This window comes from Hypanus sabinus, chromosome 14, assembly GCF_030144855.1.
Source record: "Hypanus sabinus isolate sHypSab1 chromosome 14, sHypSab1.hap1, whole genome shotgun sequence".
NCBI lineage: Eukaryota > Metazoa > Chordata > Chondrichthyes > Myliobatiformes > Dasyatidae > Hypanus > Hypanus sabinus.
This window is the reverse complement of record NC_082719.1, coordinates 51,619,196-51,638,648: the sequence shown is the minus strand read 5'-3', so window position 1 is coordinate 51,638,648 and position 19,453 is coordinate 51,619,196. Positions and strand designations below refer to the sequence as shown.

The 19,453-nt window shown below is 44.0% G+C and overlaps 1 protein-coding gene across 2 annotated transcripts in view; it reads left to right on the top strand.

The window, feature by feature from the left end:
• The first annotated feature begins 77 nt into the window (after window positions 1-77).
• The window catches only part of fryl (furry homolog, like), a 346,929-nt gene continuing 327,553 nt past the window's right edge, over window positions 78-19,453 (top strand). For both annotated transcript variants that reach the window (XM_059989161.1, XM_059989159.1), the window contains exon 1: window positions 78-317. The gene's annotated coding sequence lies outside the window, so the exon portion shown is untranslated. The remainder of the gene's footprint in view (window positions 318-19,453) is intronic.

Genomic DNA, 19,453 nt, shown 5'->3' with positions numbered 1-19,453 from the left:
TGGGAAGCCGGCTTCTCCGCCGCCCTCCCTCGCGATGTGACGTCGTCCCGCCAATCCGGCAAGAAGAAGGGCGGGATTCCGGAGAAGAGCGAGCCCGGTTGTCACGGAGGGGGGAAGGAAAACAGGCGAGAGGCGGCCGAGAGTTGAAGGAAGCGACTCGGTGACTGGGCCCAGAAGGAGAGAGTGGGGAGGAAGCAAGCAGACCACAAAGAGGGGGTGGTGTCGGCAGTAGCCAGTAGGAGTTGGGAGCCGTACCGAGCCAGGGTCCGGTACCGGGACGCTGACACACACCACCAGTCCGATTCCCAGCGCTACAGGTAGGCGCCGTGCAGAGTTCTCGACCTTGGGAATTCATACTTAAGGGTCTGGTTAGAGGCTGTTCAATCAGATCCTACTCGATGTGCTCAGACACACGTACCTAGGTTACTGTGGCAAGCAGGGCGGTGGGGGGTACAAACAAAGCGCCTGGAAGCGAGCGTGAGGCCGAGCTCGGGCCCGAGTGAACAAAGCTCCTCACTATTACTTGATGAGCGTGTGGTTGGTTGAGGTGGGGAAGTGGAAGGAGAAGGAATGTGTTCTAGTCGATAGAGAACTAAGGAAAAGCTCTCGATTCGGGAGTTTCGTGTCTGATTTATGGTCGCCCTATCTCGACACCGTGCGCGAGAAGTGCCAACCGATCCACGGTTTTCCCTTCGTTACGCTACGGTCGGCGGATAAACGTATAAAAGTGTCTGCGATTTTCTGTCTCAAATTGTGGTTTGTGTGCAAAGAACGAACATGCGCTGGTCGGTTATTGTGTCTCAGAATGTGGTGTACGAGAGAAAAAAATAACAAGAAAAACAAACAAAAATGATCTCATAGTCTCTAAAATTTCCTAATTATTTTAAGTTTCTCTTAGTAGCCAGCCTGTCTTGCAATGTGGTTTCAGGTAGCTTTTGAATGATATTATTTCTATGATGAGTTTTTTTATAATGCCGAAATGTGCTGTGTGTCACTGGTTTACTCCATTCTAACCTGCATGCGAGTGAACAATTGGCTGTTTGGTGAACCTCCAGCACGATCTGATGTGTGCCTGAGGCCAGTTTTTACCTTGTGAACAAAAACTGACAAATGTTCTCTGACGCAGACCTGTAAGCTTAAATTTTGATCCACCGAACGTAGTGAGCAGATTGGTGTTCTTTCGTTTATTTTCTTATGCTTTATTGTAGGTGTTATTCTGTTTACAAACTTGTATCATCATGCAGTGTATGTTGTCCAGGAGACACCATTGCTCTATTTAAGAGAATTTCCGCATGCATTTTAGTGTTAATAGGAAGGCAAGCATTTGCTAACAATGGCAGTACTATTTGGAGACTGGATTTTACTGTGATAGTTTTGACCTGATGGTGCAAAGACTGTTCCACTGGCATCAGGATAAGGATAAAATACTTGAAGATACTTGAGCTTCAACAAAGTGCAAAGCTTCTAAACATGGTTATTTAATTCTCTTTTTGGTATTATGTAGTTACACCCTGCTTAAAAAGTTGTTCTTGTTTCACATCTCTGTTATTCCGCACCTAATGGATTTGGGCTTAGAGTGCTGTTCATTCCTGATAACATCACACTTTTGCTTTTGTGTTTAAGCATGTTCCATCATCTAATTTGAGTAAGCAATGTTATTAAAATGCGATAGAGTTTTGTTCTAAACTATTTAAATTAGTGGACTTTTACTTAAGAGGTAAGTTTGGCACCAAGAAACTGACCTGTTCCGTGGGACTACTGCATTTTATAGAAAACATTTCATGAGATTAAGACAGCTTTAATTGACATGTACATTGAAATATACACTGAAATGTGTCGGTTTGTATCAACAAGTGAGGATTCGGCTGGGGGAAGCTGGCAAGTGTCGCACAATATAGCATGCCTGCAATTGGGGAAGAATGCGGAGTACCTGGAAGAAACTGATATGATCACAGGGAGAACACAAACTCTTAACAGATGGTGGTGAGAATTGAGCCCCGACTGGTGATTGCTGGCGCTACGTGCCTCCCCTGCATGTGGGCACTATGTATTATTCTTTTCTAATTACCCTGGAGAAGATGGCAGTGAATTATTTTTTTAACCCACTGGCATCCATGTCCCTGGCATACATTCATTCACAAGGTCATTAGTTAGTGAGTTCTTGGAAATCTGACCTACGTTCAGTGCAGCAATGGAAGTATGTTTCCAATTCTCATTCTGACTCTCCAGATGCCAATTCAGCAATGGTACAGAGGCCTTGAACAGGGTCTGAAGAACTCCCACATTGATGTTCTGGGGTTCAGGTGATTGTACTCTGGCAGCCAAAGTTATCTTTCCCAATGCTATCTCATGTCAGAGGCAGACTTTCTCCTCTTACTTCCAGAATGCAATGCAATGCAATGAAGACGAGTGGTCTTGTTGGAGCAAACACTGCATGTTATTTAAGTCTAAGTGCTACTTGATGACTTTGATGATGACTGTGTATCTGTCACTGCAGATTTTTGAGTATAAGCTGGTGGGAAAGCTCTGATTTTGGGATCATGGCATTTATGGACAATTTTACACCTTATAAGTGTCAGGTGCATATTGTGTAGTGGAACTAAACTAATCTGGCTAGTAAATGTAGTTAATCTGGATTACAATTTTTTTTGGGCCGTACCTGATATACTGCATGATCAGAGCTCATTGCCTTTGTGGTATCCACTGAATTTAGTTGTCCCTTATGATTCGCTTCACACATTGCGTGATGATTGGAACCATAGAATAAGGCTGTACTCAGCACTTCTGGCTGGAGGAATTGCAAATGCTTCAAACTTGTCTATAGTATACTAGAATTTGCCATCATTGATAATTAGATGATTGGGATGTCCATGGAGACTTGTACTGTTTTTGTTTGCAGTTTACTTGTCCACATGCATTGAAGGCAAGATGTTTTAGGGCCATATTAAGCTGCTAAGATAGATCCACATACTACTTCAGTATTTAACATGGATTTGCACTCAGTGGCTTCTTAATTAGGTGTGTCCTGTACCCAGAAAAAGTGACTACTAAGTGTATGCTCATGGTCTTCTGCTGCTATAGCCCATCCACTTCAAGTTTTGGTATGTTGTGTGTTCAGAGATGCTCTTCTGCACAGTACTGTTGTAATGTGTGGTTAATTGAGTTGCTGTCACCTTCCTGTCATCTTCAGATTCAGTTTATTGTCATTTAGAAACCACAAATGCAATGCAGTTAAAAATGAGACAACGTTCCCCCAGAATGATATCACAAGAGCACATGACAAAACAGACTACACCAGAAAATCCACATAACGTTTGGCAATCCCCAATCCAGAGTCTGGAGAGGCTGTTGCGTATTAATATCGCGCTACCATCTTAGCGCGTTCCCCGGAAAGGAGCTCCAAATTCACCAGACAAAACAAGACCAAAAACTAAAGCTACAAGACCTGCTCAAAACCTCACAGTTACAACAGTGCAAACAATAGCATAATTGATTTTTAAAAAAACAGACCATGGGCACAGTAAAAATAGTCCAAAGATGTTAAAAGACTAAGTTTGAAAGAAACCACCACACAGTTTTCACAAGTCCTCAGGGTCCCGATTGACTCGTCATCCCACGCCGGTGGCAGATGGAAATACCCCCGCTTTGGACTTCCACGGCGCCGCCAGACTCAGCCTCGCAGACACAGCGCACAGTTGAAAGCACCCCGACCGCAGTGGACTCCAAGTCCGTCAAACCTCTGAGCCTCCGACCATCCTCTCCAGCACAGCTTCTCCGAGCACCATCCTCTGCTGAGTGTATTAAGACGCCCCTGCCAATGGCCACCGGCAATGCGATCCCGAGGACTGGGGGCCTGTTCCTCTCAGCAGAGATCCGAACCTTGCAGCAGCAGCAACGAAGAGGGCCTTCCTGGAGATTTCCAGATGTTCCTCTGTGCTCCCATGTCCATTTTTCATCAGATTAGGATTGCACACGACACCCTGCTTAACAAAACCAGTCTTAAACCAGTCTGGCCATTCCCCTATGACCCCTCTCATTAACAAAGCATTTTTGCCCACAGAACTGTCATTCACTGGATTTTTTGGTTTTTCCAATCATTCTTAGTAAACTGCAGAGCTGTTGTACGTGAAAATCCCAGGAGATCAGCAGTTTCTGAGATACTCAAAGCATCCCATCTGGCACCACAGTAACTTAGACCACATTCTTCCTCATTCTGATGTTTGGTTTGAATAACAGCTGAACCTCTTGACCATGTTTGCGTACTTTTATGCATTGAGTTACTGCCACGTGATTGGCTGAATAGATACTTGCATTACAGAGCTGGTGTATCTAATAATGTGGCATGTTGACATCTAATCTTGTACAGGGCAATGGTTCTCGGACATCATTGTTTAAAATATAAGTGTGTGTTGTAGATTCACAAGGCTGATATCTCCTTTTTATATATGTATGGCTTGCATTCCTTAGATTTTAGAAATATTTTTCTCCGGTGAGAAATCTCGAATAAGGAGTGATGGTCTCTGAATTAGAGGTAGGACATTTGGGACTGAGTGAGAAAAAGTTTCTTCACGTGGATGATGCTGAACCTTTGTCATTCTTTACTTCCAGAGGGATGGGAACTTAGTTATTCAAAATAGTTTAGGGGATTCAAGGGTGTTCAGGAAAATTATTGAAGATTGGTCTTTCTTGGTGAATTTCAGAGCAGTGTGCAATGATTCTTGCTTCCGTTTCTAATGTTCTTATGAATGGTACCAGTTATGACATGTTCTCCTAAACTCTCTATTCCATTTGGAATGGCTTTACTTGTGAGTAAAATATTAGCTCACAGGGTTATGGATTATAGCTGAACATAATTTTGCCATAAACATTTCGTTTAGACCACTGGATATATCTTTCAGATCAGAGCAATAAATAAAGATTGCTGGAAACAATCAAGTCAGATAGCGTCTGTGGAAAGAGAAACAGACCTTTTATCTTAGCTAGATATGAAAGAGAAAAAGTTAGCTTTAAATTTCAGAGAGATGAGGCAAGAGAAATATCTGCAGTAGGGTGAGGCCAGGATTAATGTGGGTAAGCCACAAAGAGTAAGAAAAAGGAGCATGAAAGCTTTGAAATGAGGGCAATTGACGAGCAAGTGTAAGAAAGCAAGTGAACAAAGTAACATGCAGGGCTCTAAGACATGCCCAGCAGCGCAAGCTGTGATAATGCAAAGAGTAAGACTAACCCAATATCACGGATGATTGGGACAGAAGGCAATTTACCTGAAATTGTATAATTGGATTTTGAGTCCAGAAGACTGCATGTGTTCAAATGGAAGATAAGGTGTTGCTCAGGTTTTGAGAATGTGTCCATCCAGATGGAGACACTGTGAGACTTATTTCTGTCTCTGCAAGTGTCTCTGCTACCTGCAGTATGGTAGTGTGGTGGTTAGCACAATGCTTTACAGTACAGGTGTTCAATTCCTGCCACTGTCTGTAAAGGAGTTTGTATGTTCTCCCTGTGACCACATGGGTTTTCTCTGGGTGCTCAGGTCTCCTTCCACAGTCCAAAGACATACGAGTTGGTACCAGTCAGCAGTGCCTTCACTTCCTGAGGAGATTTAAGTCGAGTGAGGCGCCCTGCCACATTCTCATCACAGTGTCCTGGTGCACCGTCGAAAGGGTACTGACCAGCTGAATCACTGTCTGGTATGGGAATTGCAAGGATCTGACCACAAGACCCTGCAATAGATCTTGATTGTGAGGACTGCTGAGAGGATCATCCCTCCAGCACTGGAAAGGAAGGGGGTAGACAGCAGAATAAAACCATGGGGGAAGGGGAAGGAGAACAAGCTCTAAGGTGGTAGGTAGAGCCTGGTAAAGGGCTGTAGAAGAAGGAATCTGATAGGAGAGGAGAGTGGACCATGAGTGAAAGGGAAGAAGGAAGGGCACTGGGGGAGATGATAGGTGAGGAGAAGAGATAAGAAGCCAAGTGGGGAATGAAAGAAGAGGGGAGGGGAGAAAGAAAAAAAGGTTGGAGGTTACCTAGACAGAATTTGAAATGCTGCTCTTCCACCCTGAGTGTGGTCTCATCGTAAAGAGGAGGCCATGGACCAACCTGTTGGAACGGGAACGGGGATAGGGATTAAAATGGTTGGCCACCAAGAATTCCTTCTTTTGGTGGATGAAGCAGAAGTGCTTGACAAAGCGGTCCACCAATCTACATTGGGTCTCATGAATGTTAAGGAGGCTGCATTGTGAGTAACAGATGACCCCAACAGATTCACAGGTTAAGTGCTGGCTCACTTGGAAAGACTCTTTGGTGTTCTAAATGGAGAATGGAATGATACAAGAGAATCATGTAGGGAGCAATCCCTGCAAATTTCACAGGATGGTCTTCACTGGCTGCTATTCATGTCATCTGACATTTAGGCTGCTGTCAGATTGTCTGACCAATTTGAATGTTACTGTATTTTGTTGCAGTGGTTTAGAGCAGTTGGATGGCCTATGAGGTCACTTCATAACTTACAGCAGTGTAGTGGTAAAGTTGTTTGAACTTCATGGGGAGACTTAGACCATTGGTTTGAATACATGATCTTGATTCTTGAAGTGTCAGCTTGGAATTTAATATCAAGTAGGTCAAGATATATATTGAAGCTTTTGTTTGTAATGACTTCTACAAACCTAATTTGGTCACTCAAAGTCCTTAATTATTTTGGCCTTTGTTTACTGCAGGCCTATCTTTGTAGTTGACTATTACTGTCATATAAAATTTGGGGACTTAAGGGTTTGACAGGAAGTGCCAACATTGCCAGTAACATTGTGAATATATGTTAAATTAAGAGTCATTCATATTGTTTGAGATTGGGAGTCAGCCTGGTTTCCTGAGAATGATGCATTTTTACATGGATTTTTGCAACAAACTGGTTGTTAACTTTTTTTTACTCAAATAATTTAAGTTCAATATCAGTCAACTATCAAGCTCAAGTTCAGTTTATTGTCACCCAACCGTACACATGTATATCGCCAAACAAAACAACATTCCTCCAGATCAAGGTGCAACAGACGATACATACAACTCACGCGTATAACATATAAAGTAATATTACCACTAATAAATTATCTAACAATAAGGGGCATTTATAACAAGTTTAAAATGTAAACAGTATAGCACCACTGGTGCTTCTTGCATGGTGAGACCTGGGTGGTGGCAGGGAGTTCAGTCTTGTTGCTTGGGAAAAGAACCTGTTTTCCATCCAAATAGTTCTTGTCCTAATGGTTCAGTAGCTCCTGCCTGATGGTGGGGGGGGTCAAAGGGATTATTGAACAGTTAAGACAATACTAAAAGCCCTGCGTATGCAGTGCTCCTGATAAATATCTCTGATGTGGAAGCGAGACCCCAATGACCCCCTCAGCATTCTTTGCAATTGTTCATAGGGACTTACAATCACTTACCACCTGGACAGGAAATGCAATGCTAGAATGGTGTGGGGGACGGGGATCCTCACTCGCCTCAATCTCCCCAGGAAATGGAAATGTTATTGTGCTTTCTTGAATGCAGAGGTGATGTTGAGCGACTAAGTGAGATTGTCTGTTCCAGAAACTTGGGGCTCCCTACTCTATTCACAGAGGAGCAGTGCATGTGCAGTAAGGAGTTGTCAGCCTGCACCTTGCTGAAGTCCACTGTCATCTCTGTGGTCTTATCCACATTGGCACTCAAGGTGTTGTGCTCGTGCCATTCTACCAGCTGCTCTACCATCGTCATTGCTGATGAGGCTAACCACTTGTGCCATCACAGACTTGATATTTGGTTTGAACTGGATCAAGCAATGGAGTCGTGCATCAGCAGTGTGAACAGCACACAGTCCTGGGGATCACTAGTGCTCAGTGGACTGATTTGAATGATAAGGAAACCAGAATGGGTCCAATGTAGCAGGAAGGTGGGATTTAATGTGTTCCATAGCCAGCTGCTCAAAGCACTTCATTATTGTTGACGTCTGTGCAACTGGACAGTAGTTGGTGAGGCAGGTTATTGTTGTCCTTTTGGGCTCCGGGTTGATGGTGACTTCCTTGAAGCCAGAGAGGACAGTTCCAGAGAGATGATGAAGATGTCTGTTAGAACCTCTGTTAACTGGGCTGCACAATCCCTCAGTACCTGACCATGTATATTATCAGGCCATGCAGCTTTACGTAGGTTGACCTTGGCTAGGGTCTTCCTCATGTCAGCTGTGGCCAGACAGAGTGCCTTTTCCTGGGGTGGGGTGGGAGTATGGGGGGCCTTCCAGGCTGGCACATCGTTCTGTGCATCAAACCGAGCATAATAGATATTCAGTTTATCAAGAAGAGAAGCATCACTGTCATTAACATGCAGAGTGGACGTAGTTCGTTTTGAATCGGGAGCAAGTTACAGCTTGTGATTCAGCTGGGAGCTCAGAGAATTCGACCATGTAGGTAGGATTTAAGCCTACCTGGTCAATACCTGTGGAGGAGGGGGAACTGTGCAGGCGCGAGTGACGTCAGCGTCGAGCGCGCACTTTAAAAGGCAGGACTTCTTTTCAGAGCGGGCAGCGTCGAGCGGACAGCGGAGTCCGTGGAAGCAGAGTCCTGGGCTTTGGCTAAGTGGGCTTCAGCGTAAGGGGACTTCGTAAGCTTGAGTGATTGCTCGCTGAGGGGAAGAAGGTAAGGTCGCTAGGTGCTTTTTAGACATTCTATTAATCCAGTTCAGGTATGGGGGAGACAGTCAGAGCAGTGGTGTGCTCCTTATGCAGTATGTGGGAGGTCAGGGTCAACACAGTTGTCCCTGATGACCACACCTGCAAAAGGTGCGTCCAGCTGCAGCTCCTATCAGACCGAGTTAGGGAGTTGGAGCAGGAGCTGGATGAACTACGGATCATTTGGGAGGTGGAGGGAGAGATAGATAGGAGTTATCAGGAGGTAGTCACACCAAAAAACCAAGAAGTAGGCAGATGGGTGACGGTCCAGAGAGGCGGGGGAGCAGGCAGAGAGAGCAGAGCACCCCTGCGGCCATTCCCATTAACAATAAGTATACCGTACTGGATACTGTTGATGGGGATGACCTACCAGGAATGAGTTGTAGTGGTCCTGCCTCTGGCACAGAGGTTGAACCCTCAACTGGAAAGGGGAGGAGGGAAGAGAAGAGAGCGATAGTTTTAGGGGACTCTATAGTTAGGGGGGCAGATAGGAGATTTTGTGGGGCAGATCGGGAGTCTCGGATGGTATGTTTCCTCCCTGGTGCCAGGGTCCGGGACATCTCAGATCGGGTGCAGGCTATTCTTGAGAGTGAGGGCATGAACTCAGATGTAGTGGTCCATGTAGGGACCAATGATGTAGGTAAGGTGAGTGAGGGGGTCCTGCTTAGAGAGTTCAGGCAGTTAGGAGTGAAGCTGAAAGGCAGGACCTCCAGGGTGACAATCTCGGGATTGCTACCTGTGTCACGTGCGAGTGAGGCGAAGAATAGAATGATTATGCACATTAATACGAGGCTGAGAGCATGGTGCAGGAAGGAAGGGTTCAGGTTTTTGGATAATTGGTCTTTGTTCCAGGGACATTGGGATCTGTTTCGAAGGGATGGTCTACATCTGAACCGGAGGGGTACTAACATTCTTGCAGGAGTATTTGCCAGTGCTGCTCGGGGGGGGTTTAAACTAGATGTGCAGGGGGCAGGGATCCAGATCCAGAGGGTTGGTCAGAAGGCGCATGGGGTTAAATGTGTACAAGGTTTGGGTGATCTTGAGAAGGTCATCAAAATTCAGGGTGCAATTTGCCCGATGGAAGTTCAAGGAGCTGGGTTAGGTACAGTAGACAGTGTTTTAAGCAAAGAGAGGAGGAATGGGCTAAGAATTCTCTACTTGAATGCGCGTAGTGTCAGAAATAAGACAGATGAGCTTGAAGCTCAGATGAAAATGGGGAACTACGATATTGTTGGGATAACGGAGACATGGCTGCAAGGGGATCAGGCCTGGGAATTGAGTGTACCAGGGTATACGTGCTATCGTAGAGACAGAAATATGGGAAGAGGGGGTGGGGTGGCCCTGTTGGTGAGGAATGAGATTCAGTCCTTAGCAAGAGGTGACTTGGGAACAGGGGAAGTAGAGTCTGTGTGGATTGAGCTGAGGAACAGTAAGGGTAAAAAGACCCTAATGGGTGTTGTGTACAGGCCCCCAAACAGTAGCGTGGATATTGGGTACAAGTTGATTAGGGAGTTAACATTGGCATGTGCTAAAGGTAATGCAGTCGTTATGGGAGATTTCAACATGCAGGTGAACTGGGAGAATCAGGTAGGTGCTGGACCCCAGGATAGGGAGTTTGTGGAGTGTCTAAGGGATGTATTTTTGGAACAGCTTGTGCTTGAGCCAACCAGGAACGAGGCTATTTTGGACTTGGTGATGTGTAATGAACAGGAATTGATGTGATCTTGAAGTAAAGGAGCCATTAGGAAGTAGTGATCATAACATGATAAGTTTTTATCTACAATTTGAGAGGGATAAGGGCAGATCAGAGGTGTCAGTGTTGCAATTAAATAAAGGAGACTACGGAGCCATGAGGGAAGAGCTGGCCAAAGTTAAATGGGCGGATGCCCTGGCAGGAAAGACAGTGGATCAGCAGTGGCAGATATTCTTGGGCATAATACAAAAGATGCAAATGCAGTTCATTCCAATGAGAAGGAAGGATTCAAAGAGGGGGAAGGGGCCACAGTGGTTGACAAAGGAAGTCAGAGATTGTATAGCATTAAAGAAAAGAAGTATGACAGGGCTAAGATGAGTGGGAGTACAGATGATTGGGAAAGTTTTAAGGAACAGCAGATCTTACTAAAAAAGCAATACGGAGAGAAAAAATCAGGTATGAGCTCAGTCTAGCCAGGAATATAAAAGGGGATAGCAAAAGCTTTTTTAGCTATGTGAAGAGAAAGAAGATAGTTAAGAACAACGTTGGCCCCTTGAAGAATGAATTGGGAGAAATTGTTATGGGAAACAGGGAAATGGCAACAGAATTTAATGCGTACTTTAGATCTGTCTTCACCAGGGAGGACACAAGCAATCTCCCAGATGTATGGATGGGCCAGGGTCATAAGATATCAGAGGAATTGAGACGGATTGACATTAGGAAAGAAACTGTGATGAGTAGACTGGTAGGACTGAAGGCTAATAAATCCCCGGGTCCAGATGGTCTGCATCCGAGGGTTCTAAAAGAGGTGGCTCAGGAAATTGCGGATGCATTGGTAATCATTTTCCAATGTTCCTTAGATTCAGGATCAGTTCCTGAAGATTGGAGAGTGGCTAATGTTGTCCCACTTTTCAAGAAGAGAGGGAAGGAGAAAACGGAGAACTATCGCCCTGTTAGCCTAACGTCAGTCGTGGGGAAGATGCTTGAGTCCATTATTAAGGACGAAATAGTGGCACATCTAGATGGCAGAAATAGGATTAGGCTGAGCCAGCATGGATTTACCAAGGGCAAATCATGCTTGACTAATCTGTTGGAGTTTTTTGAGGGTGTAACAAGGATGTTAGACGAGGGTAAGCCAGTAGATGTTGTGTACCTAGATTTTCAGAAGGCATTCGATAAGGTGCCACATAGGAGATTGGTGAGTAAAATCAGAGCTCATGGCATTGGGGGCAGGGTTTCAACATGGATAGAAAACTGGTTGGCAGATAGAAAGCAAAGGGTAGCAGTGAATGGGTGTTTCTCAGACTGGCTGGAGGTGACTAGTGGGGTACCACAGGGCTCTGTATTGGGACCACAGCTCTTTACGATTTATGTCAATGATTTAGATGAGGGCATTGAAAACTATATCAGCAAGTTTGCTGACGATGCTAAACTGGGTGGCAGTGTGACATGCGAAGAGGACGTTAGGAGAATACAGGGAGACTTGGATAGGCTGAGTGAGTGGGCAGATACTTGGCAGATGTCATTCAATGTGAATAAATGTGAAGTTATCCACTTTGGAAGCTGGAACAAGAGGGCAGAGTATTGTCTGAACGGTGTCGAGTTAGGTAAGGGAGAAATGCAGAGACCTAGGAGTCCTAGTTCACCAGTCAATGAAGGTGAATGAGCAAGTGCAACAGGCAGTGAAGAGGGCAAATGGAATGTTGGCCTTTGTTACAAGGGGAATTGAATACAAGAGCAAGGATGTTCTTTTGCATTTGTACAGGGCCCTGGTGAGACCACACCTGGAATATTGTGTACAGTTTTGGTCTCCAGGTTTAAGGAAGGACATTCTGGCAATTGAGGAAGTGCAGCGTAGATTCACTAGGTTGATTCCTGGGATGGCAGGGCTGTCTTACGCAGAGAGATTGGAGAGATTGGGCTTGTACACGCTGGAATTGAGGAGATTGAGAGGGGATCTGATTGAAACGTTTAAGATAAAGGATTTGATAGGATTGAGGCAGGAAATATGTTCCAGATGTTGGGAGAGTCCAGTACCAGAGGGCATGGATTGAGAATAAGAGGTCAGTTATTTAAAACAGAGTTGAGGAAGAGCTTCTTCTCCCAGAGAGTTGTGGAGGTGTGGAATGCACTGCCTCGGAAGACGGTGGAGGCCAATTCTCTGGATGCTTTCAAGAAGGAGCTGGATAGATATCTGATGGATAGGGGAATCAAGGGATATGGGGACAAGGCAGGGACTGGGTATTGATAGTGAATGATCAGCCATGATCTCAGAATGGCGGTGCAGACTCGAGGGGCCGAATGGTCTACTTCTGCACCTATTGTCTATTGTCTATTGTTATGGTCTGACTGCACTGCCACGTGCTTCATGCCTGTTCTCTGTGAATAATCCCATTTTAACTTCCTGATGGTTCAGGGAAGTGAAGATCAAATCAAGCCAGGTTTAATTATCATTCAAACCAAAAATAGATTCAGCTGAATGAGACAGTGTTCCTCTGGGGCCAAGGTACAAAACATTCAAAATAACAAACAAACTTAAAAATAGCTAGTTCTTTCAAAACGTGAGTAGCATAATTCAAAATAGCAAGCAAAGAAACAGATTCACTCAAAAAAACACATACATGTAGTCCAAGATCCTGAGCAACAATGTCTGGCAGTTGATGGTACAGTCTCCTGGCAGCGCACAGCTGCAATCCAGCCTGTCATTCCACCCTTCAAACACAAGAGGGCAGCCCTGATGGAAGAGGCCAGGATCCAACCAAGCGCTAAAACAATGCTGTTGTGCTTCCGTGTCTATTGCCTGGTCTGCAGAACAGGCAAGCCCGAGACTTGAGGCCTAGTTCTTGCTGTAACCGAGGCTCTGCAGCTCCCATGTCATCTGTCCCACCATCAGACAAGGGTAACAGGCCTGTGGCAACTTACATTATCACTGCCCAACGAAGTTTTGCAATCACAAGTGAAATGTCTGAGGTAATCTCCGACGGTTACATTACACCAACTTTGATGCTCCTGAGTTGCAGGCAGCAACACGGTCTGCAGTCAGGATAACTCTTCCGAACCCAAATCGGCTCCTCTGGCATCCCAGCGAGCCCATCCAACACCAGTCCAGCCACTTAGATCACCGAGCAGCTCAATGATGGAGTAGCCCTGCAGTATCCGAAGATCTTGGAGTAGAATTGTCTTTAGATAGTAAAAAAAAAACATTTTACAAGTAAAAAAGCACCTTTGGTTGGCCCTGAGAGGTCACTGCCTTTGCATGAGCCACCATGCTGAAGTGCAGGAGCTCTTGTTGACCTGAGAACTGTCTTATTGCCTGATCTGAAGGCTCTCTCGGCCATACCTGGACTTCAGGTGGCTTCTGATGTGCTCTCACGTAGATGTGTTTAATAACAGTGACGTGACGTCCTCAATGCACTTCATTATGTAGCCATTCACAGATCTTGCAAAGTCATCAATGTTAATATGCAGTATTTTCCTTTAGTAAGGAATAAGAAAGACATTAAGGACAAGCAGTTACACCATTGGTTGGAGCTTGAGTGGCCACTCTGAATGGATGTGTTGCCATTGTTTTCAAGTTTTTAGTTATTGTTTTTGAATCACTTGTGTGTAACTAAATCATCACAATACCCTATCAGCAATAGGTGAGCTAAATTTGAAGATCCATTTTTAGATTTTCAACTGCATTTCAGGTGTACATTATTCTTTTTAAGAACATTTTTTAACTAGGCTTGTTTGAAGAAATCTCAGCCCAGTTATCACCAGTATATAACCTGCATCACCAGGAGTCCTAAAACACCTGACCACTGCTATTACTGCGATAAGGAATGCCTACCCTTCCATGCCTAGACTGCATTTCAGGAAATCTGATGACTTGGCTATCCTACCTACATACAGGCAGAGGCAAGACTCCAAGGTAAGGACAATGAAGAGGTGGTTGCAGGAGGCAGACAAGCAGATATAGGATTGCTTCAAGTTGGTGGACTAGGCTGTGTTCAAGAACTCATCAGAGGATCTGAATTGATACATCACTTTTGTCACAATCTTTATAAAAACAGGCGTAGATGAGGGTGTTCCACAAAATCATACAATCTTCCCAAACCTGAAGCCCTGGATGAACCATATGATCCACAACCTGCTGAGGGCCAGATCAGTGGCATTCAGGTATGATGTCCAATTGAGATACCATAGGTCCAGGTACAGTCTCCGGAAAAGTCTCACGTACAACGTGGCAATTCCAGACCATACTTGAATTACCAAAGGATGGTTCAAGGGTTGAATGTTATTACCAAGTGACAAAGGTGACAATCGGGCTTTGTTCCCAGATGAGCTCAATGCTCACTTTGACCATCAAAACATGGAAGAACCTCCACAAACTCCCACAGCCCCCAATGACCCTGTGATTTCAGTCTCTGAGGTGAGCTGAGAGCATCCTTCAAGAAGGTGAACCCAGGGATAACATCTGGCCCATAAAGGCCAATTAGCCGAGTACTGAAGATCTGTGCTAGATGTGTTCACCGACATCTTTAACCTCTGGCTTTGGCAGTCTGAGGTACCCATCTGTTTCAAGCAGGCTTCAGTTATACTGGTGCCTAAGATGAATGTGGTAACCTGCCTCTGAGTATCATCCAGTAGTACTTGCAACTACTGTGAAGTATCTTGAGAGGTTGGTGATGAAGCATATCAACTCCTGCCTGACAAGTGACTTGAATCTGCTCCAATTTGCCTACTGGCACAACAGGTCCACTGCAGTTGGCACTCTGCTGGCTGCTCAGTCAACCCTGGAGCGACTGGACAGCAAAGATGCATATATCAGGATGTTCTGTATCGACTCCATCTCAGAATTCAATACCATTATCTTCTCAAAACTAATCAATAAGCTTCAAGACCTTGGCTCAATACCTTCTTGTGCAATTGGATCCTTGGTTTTCGCATTCTTGCAGACCCCAGTCAGTTCAGTTTGGCTGGAACATCTCCTCCACAATCTCCATCAATATAGTTGCATCACAAGACTGTGTGCCACCCCCACTCTACTTGCTTTATACTTATGACTGTGAAGCTAAGCACAGCTTCAATGACATATTTATGTTTGCTGATGACATTGTCTAAATCAAAGGTGGTGATGAATCAGCATAAAGGAGGGAAAATCTGGCTGAGTGGCACCATAACAACAACCTCTTACTCAATGCCAGCAAGACCAAGGAGCTGATTATTTACTTCAGGAGGATGAAACCAGAGGTCCATGAGCCAGTCCTCATCAGGGGATCAGAGATGGAGAGGGTCAGCAACTTTAAATCCTTTGGTGTTATTATTTCAAAGGATATGTCCTGGGCTCGGCACGTAATTGCAAATATGAAGTTAGCATGGCAGCACCTTTCAGAAGGCTGCGAAGATTTGACATCACATCTGAAGCTTCTTTCGATGTGTAGTGGAAAGTATAGTGACTGGTTGCATCATGGTCTGGTATAGAAACACCAATCTCTTTGAACAGAAAACCCTACAAAAAGAAGTGGATAGGCCCAGTCCATCACAGGTAAAGCCCACTCCACCACTGAGCACATCTACATGGAGAACTGTCATAGGAAAAGAGCATCCATCACCAAGGATCCCCACCACCCAGGCTGGCCATGTCCTCTTCTCATTGGTGCCATCAAGAAGGTGGTACAGGAGCCTCAGGACCTACACCACCAGGTCCAGGAACAGTTATTACCCCTCAACCATCATGCTTTTGAACCAGTGGGGATAACTTCACACATCCCCATCATTGAACTATTCCCAAAGACTCTTCATCTCATATTCTCGATACTTATTTACTTAATATCATTTGTTTTATTATTGGGTTTTTTTTTGTCTGTCCTATCAGATGTGGTCTTTCATTGATTCTATTATGTTTTTTGGATTTTCTGTGTATGTTTGCAAGAAAACGAATTTCAGGGTTGAAAATGGATATACATCTGTACTTAGATTATAAATTTTGAACTTATCTTGGGGTCATGAAAGATACATATTCTTTGATTATATTGGATGGAACGTGTGTGAAAATCATTTGTGTTCATATGTCTGTACAATATCCTTGCATCAATTCATTTGTTTACAGTGGCCTGAATCTGATGTGTGCTCAAGGGCTTTGAGGTACATCTTTCGGAGCAATGCTGTGTTTGTCCTGTAAGCAGTTCATTTCTGTTACTGCTGAAAGTATGTCTGTATACTACATTTACAGGCACTGTATTTGTGACAGCAGTTTTATCAATTTTTATTTCTATATGAAACACAATTCTCTTTAAAAAAAAATGGTAAATTCCAAGTAGTTTTCAAAGGTGCAAGGTGTTTTATTAGTTTATAAGGAGAAATTTAGGGTTAATATTGTGGACTGATGGAATTAAATGTGTGCAACAAATATAGTTTCAAGGATATGTCGAGTGGCACCCATGCTAGGATAATTAATGTCTCATTGTTCTGAGTTTGCATGACACAAATATTATACTTTGCATGTTGGAGATTTACATTTCTTCGGAACACGTGGCTTAATTTGTCAAGATTGCTCTTTATTCTCCATGAAAGCAAATAGCTCTGACTGGATTTACACATTTGCTGCTATACATTGCAAATCCTTTTTCTTTGATTTTTATCTTCACAACCTAATATTGGATTATGCTGGGGGGTGGGGCGTGTTTAGGCTAAACATGAATAACTATGCCATCAGGTTGGAGGCTACCCAGACGGAATATAAGCTGATCCTCCTTGAACCTGAGTGGGTGAAGCAGTCTCCCAATCTACATCTGATCTCACCGATCTGAAGGAGGCCACACTGAGAACACCAAACACAGTATATGACCAGAACAGGCTCACAGGTGAAGTGTTGCTTCACCTGGAAGGACTGTTTGGTGCCCTGAATGATAGTGAGGGAGGAGGTGTAGGGGCAGGTGTAGCACTTGTTCCGCTTGCAAGGATAAGTACCAGGAGGGAGATCGGTGGGGAGGGATGAATGGACTAGGGAGTCGTGTGGGGAGCGATCCCAGTGGAAAGCAGAAAGTAGGGGGGAGAGAAAGGTGCTTGGTGATGGGAACCCATTGGAGATAGCAGAGGTTATGGAGATTTACATGTTGGATACAGAGGCTGGGGTGGTGGTAGGTGAGGACAAGAGAAATGGGGTGAGGGTAGACGTGCGCTAATGGAAGAGATGCAGGTGAGGGCAGTGTTGATGGTGGAGGAAGGGAAGCCCCTTTCTTTGAAGAAGGAGGATGTCTCTTTAGTTTTGGAATGAAAAGCCTCATCCTGAGAGCAGATGCGGCAGAGATGGAGGAGTTGAGAGATGGGGATGGCATTTTTACAAGTAATGGTGGGAAGAGGTATAACAATTTTAACTGTTTACTCTTTTCCATAGATGTTGCCTGGCCTGCTAAGTTCCTTCATCATTTTGTGTGTGTTGCTTAGATTTCCAGCTTCTGCAGATGCTGTTGTTTGTGATCAAACTACTGTTTAACTGAATAACAAATTATGTATTTAAATGAAATTCAGAACAACTTGGAACACTGCATTGCTACTACAGTACAATAAAACTGTATAAGATCAGTGCAAACACCTAGTTCAGATAATCGACTGTCTTCATACAATCCTTCTGACGATTGCATTCTTCAAAACTTTATTTTCATTGTAACATTCAAGGTTGTTGATACCTTCTAATTTCTTGTGGTTCTTAACTTGATGAAGTAGTGAAATCATCTTGTTTTCACTTCTGACCGTTTCTCGCATCTTCAAAGCTGAATGCTTGAAACTGCAGTGAGCAAAACGGTTCTGAATTGTCTTGCTGCTTTTCTCTGGTTAACAATCAGTGACAAAACTCACTGCTTTTTAAACACATAGGTGCAACTGACACTATTTTAAAAACCGTTCACTTTAAGCAGAGTGTAGTGTCTAATGGCGACGCAAGTACCTGTAACTGATGTTAGTTTGAAATTATTCAGCAAGTTCCCTGCCCCCATTAAGCAGCATCGTGTGAAATAATGAAGGGCATCCTGACTATTTTCATGGTTAATTTTTGTTCTTTACCAGTTGACCTCAAGAAGTGGCTTCTCTGATTAAACATTGGTCCAATTCATCGGAAACCACTGTATCTACATGTTCTTGCATCAAGCAATCTCCAAGCTAATTTATTTATTTAGAAATGGAGCGCAGAATAGGCCCCTCCGGCCCTTTGAGCCTCATTACCCAGAACACTCCAACACACCCAATTCAACCGTAACCTAATTGCAGGACAAGTTCCAATGACCAATTAACTTACCCAGTATGTCACTGGCCATTGGGAAGAAATTGGAACAACTGGAGAAGACCCACACATTCCATGAGGAGGGTGTACAGAGACTCCTTACAGGGTGTGCTCATTGATGTCATTTACGGAGCAGGGATAAGTTAGTGCGAGTACAGAGAATTATACTACGAATTCAACGCAAAACCGTTAAAACTAATAACCAGTGGTTCCCAACCTTTTCTATGCCCCATACCCCTAGGAAATATTTGATTAATGTTTGCACCCCCTACAAAAGTAATATCACATTTGAAGATGAAGAAGTCTAATTTCTAATTTTTGAACCACATACAATATTGCGGGTGAACAAATTGAACTTTAAAAAAAGCTTTTAACTCTGAATAAAATGCAAATATAAGTTGAGCATTTAGATTCTAATTTATTCAGAAAAATTTGTAAACAGTAAAATTAATCCCAAATGTGAACATAAAATTCAATGACTTCTTTGCTCCTGCTTCTCATTCATGATTCTGTCGAAGCGTGGAACTTTCTTGCTGACTGCGATCCGCAGGTCTGCCTGTGGATTCAGGCGATTCCTAGATTTTGTCTTGATTGACAAAAGAGAACTGAATCCAGATTCACACAAGTATTTTGTTGCAAATGGAATGAGGACACGGAGTGCTTTTCTGCCAAGTCTTGGGAACATATCCAGTGCTGCACACCAAAATTCCTCCAAAGTCTTGCTTTCAAATTGCATTTCAAGAGCTCAATTTGTCTGCAAATCAATAAGGTCTTCCTTCAGCTCTTCATCATCTGACATTTTCTCCAA